Source organism: Aphelocoma coerulescens, chromosome 2 (assembly GCF_041296385.1).
Source record: "Aphelocoma coerulescens isolate FSJ_1873_10779 chromosome 2, UR_Acoe_1.0, whole genome shotgun sequence".
In the NCBI taxonomy this organism is placed as follows: Eukaryota; Metazoa; Chordata; class Aves; order Passeriformes; family Corvidae; genus Aphelocoma; species Aphelocoma coerulescens.
In genome coordinates, this window is record NC_091015.1 from 75,428,587 (window position 1) to 75,432,610 (window position 4,024).

Here is a 4,024-nt window from a genome sequence, read left to right on the forward strand (position 1 = left end):
AATTTGAGCATTATCTTATGCATTACCACTACTATCCCTCCTCTTTCTTGGACAGCATCACAAGTCTAGTGTCAGTAGTTACAACTTGTAGAGTCAACCAAATGTTTGCTGTTACAACATGGAGCTGGTAATAGCCAATCCCACCTCATCCTGCACAACACCAGCCAAAATAGCCAATGGTGCTGCCAGACTCAAAATATGTCACTATGTCCTCCTGATAACACAAAAGGACAGAGTCCCACAAATTCAGATCTGTCATCCTTCTGAAACAGATGGAACTTGATGGGCAAATTATCATAAAACTTAATTTGAGTCAATTGAGCCAAGTGAATAATAAAAACCCTAAACTGCCAACTGACGTATATCCCCCTGCCTTTTGCCATAGACAGGAACAATCTATCTTTATTCACGGCATATATAGTTACTGGTATGCAGGTTTGATGATAAGCTATTCCTTAGAGCACATAACAAATTCCAGGTGAGCGTATTTGTGCTGAACCCAGACCCTGCAGCAGCAACAGGTATCACTGGAACACTCGAGTGCAAGTTATTCTTCCAGTGCAATGTTCAGCCACTGAGCTTTTGAGCCACAGGATCTGATCTGTGACTCACATGGGAATTTGACATATTCATACTTTGCTATAGGTACCTTGATTGAGGCTTCTAAGGTTAATAAAAAATTAAGAGAGGTAACATATTTGACTGATATCAGTCCATGATTCACTGATCCCTGTCAACATTTCAGAGCTCCCACTTCCCACCACCTGAATTCTAGGTCTGTTAGAGAGTCTGTGTGGGTATGACTAGACAATGACCTAAAAATATTCAATATAGAAGCCCCTTTTGATTGGCATATATTTTTGCTACACCCGTCACGTAAACAAAGTTCTAAATCCTTAGCAGCACACATGTTCCTAGTTTCAGATTGTATTTCAGTGAAATAACTGCATGGACACTGGGTCAGATGTGCATTGGCTATAAACCAGCAGATCTCTGAGCTTTCTGTAAGGTCTGGAGACCTAGAAGAACTGAGCATCTAATCTGAAGTGTAATAGCTTCAAATAGCTTTAAAATAGCTGTTATAGGTAAGAGTCCACTTCTAAAATATTAATAGAAAAATTTACTGAATTTGTCTCCAAAGATACATTGACTAATTAATACTACTTGAACACACAGTTCTTGCCTTAGACAGGTACCCTAATCTAAGATGCAAATGAACAGAGATAAAGTAAAAGAGGGGAAAATATTATACTGGAGAGATTCAATACAACAAAATCTTCAGCTTTCATAGCCTTTTCAGTATTAAGGGCCACTACTCACAAAAAGAAGTTTGAAGGAAGAGGGGGAAAGATCACACATTCATCATAGCCCAAATTTAATCTTCAGTGAAAACTAAAAAGCCCCACAACACTGTCAAAGCAAAACTGCAACCCCAAGCCACCTCCAACTGTCAAAACATTTCTATGACTGTGTTTAAAATAACTGGTAATGGCCTGTCCAGGTTTTGTATCCCTATAAAGATCCCCTAAAATAAAGGAATGAAACTCCAGTGTTTAAAAGGTCTTTGGCATAGGAAACAATGAGTTAACAATAATGAGGTGACAGTGGCAGTAATAAGCTTATTTTTTCATCCCAAGATAATCCAAACAGTTGGAAGATCATTCCCTAATGTGCCAAATAAGTTCCATCCCTCTCAACTTTGAGAGAACAAAAAAACAAGCATGAAAATAGGAGTGAGATTTGTACAAAAACACATTCTATGAATGAATCTAGGAAATCATTAAAACTGTAATAAGTTGGAAGTAACATATATGAAGCCACAGTATACGTTTTGAGCTCTTTCAACACTAAATTTACTTCCATTTACTGAAATCACTCTCACTTAGTATGAAACTTCATTCGACACACTTATTGTGCCTGAGACAACAAAAGCAGGAGCTTGGCCAAGTTTCCTAACAGATCCATGGATAAGACCACAAAGCTTTAGTCTACAGGGAAAAGCAGTTGACTTGGCAAGTCTGCCTGTGGCTCGCTGACCTTTCTTTCAGAAAAGGTCACCGCAGAGTCAGGTTCCTGAACTTCCCAGGGATTCTGCAGCTGTAAAGCTACGGATCTTTTAGACTATAGCATCATGCTAGCCTAAAGCAACATGAATTAATAAACCTTTTTTGTTTTTTAAATTCTCACAAAACCTTTTCAGAAGCAAGAGCAATCAGGAGTGATACCACTCCAGTTCTTGGTGATCAGCAACTGAGAGATTGCTGAAAAGTGCTGTAAGAACACACAAAACCAGCTGCACGTAGGTGAAAGGCTGAAGGTTTCTGTGTCTGTGTGAGGAGGTCTGATTGTCTGTTGTCTGCCCTGAGCACAATTATGAGTGTTTAGCTTACAGTGCTATCAAGCTGGGTCTTCTTGTTACATTCAATGCAATGAAAAACAAAATAAAAAGGCAGTGAATTTTTTCCCCCAATTATTTTCAGTGGAATAATAGAACACTTTGCACCTTAGGCTGCAGGAATGAAGTTGTAAGCCATGGCAGATTATAATAAATTTATTTGCGAAAAGAGCAGATAGAAATCCTTGAGTTACACAGCATTTTAAGCAAGAGAATGATGGACTGAAACAGGTTTAACACTGATACTAGGTTAAATCTTAAGTTAGGCATGTACAAAGGCTTTCGGCTTTTCAGGGTGTGGCTCACACATGGAATGAACAAACCAGTTTTTAAAGAGGTAAAACCTCCACAATTAGAATGATTATTTTAAAGAATCATAGAATAACTCAGATATGGAGTTGTAGATGCTTTTAAAAAATCATCATATTATTATTAATTCCAAAGGAGCAATAGCTGCTTACACTGCTGAACTTTGTGATCATTCTTCTACATTAAATTATTTATAATTTTCTAAAAAGTGCATTTCTCTTCTATACTTTATATAATTTATATCCTTATCTTTGGTTTCTTTTTTAAAAAGATGAATCAAATAAATGGTTTAAATAAAACAGAAGAAGCTGTATGAAACTACTCTTGCTGGAATGAAAAAGTTGCTTTTTTTGGGAAAATAAGATAATTTATGGGCCAATGGATAAGATGACCTCAAGAAGTCCCTTCCAACATAAAAAATTCTGTGATTCTCTGATAGGTATTTTTATATGTTATATGTTATATACCTTATAAATTGCATAAACCATATATTTCATTTTACTTATAAATATTAATGAATATTAAATATGTTATATTTTCATTGCATGTTATGTAATTATTATGCATTGTATTTTATATAGTCTCTCACGCAAATAAAACAAAATAAAATTAAAGAAAAGCTAATGGGACCATTTTTCTTAAAATAAAGTTACAAACTAAAGAAGTATTAGCAAAAAAAAATAGTAAGAGAGAAAAATAGATGTTTCTGTGTCCTTGATGGCGTATTTTAACAACACAGTCTCCAATTCAATGTGTATAGTGACAACAGAGGAGTAGCCACCATGACTGTTAGTACTGCAATTCCTTATACAAATAGCTCACTCGTATGTGTCTATACACATATACATACACATACATGACACACCAGTCCCAGCAGAATGCTGGTTCCTGTCTATTTATCATTCTCCGTGCAATCACACCTTTCCACCTATTCTGAAGGTCATGAATTTGCACTTGGTGGAGGGATGGATGTCAAGTTCCAGCATGCAAAAATTTTAAAAAAGGGAGACTGTGAGTGCTTTCCAACCAAGTATTAACGCCAGGCTGCATCCACTGCTGCTGGATAGAAACTGAGTAGTCATGGCCTTCGCAGGTGGAGCGTGGGAGGTGACATCCACAGTCAGTGAATGAAGTTGCCGGGCAAGACACACACACATTCCCACACAGCAGCTGCTACTGCTGTTCCTGTCAACAGCCCCACCATCTGAAGGAAAGAGGCTTTTTCAAAGGTGAACTGATTCAGCTGCACAAGGGTTTAAGGACAATTTTACTCATTATTTCCTGAATTACAGCTATCTTCTATTAAATAATGGTAGCTAC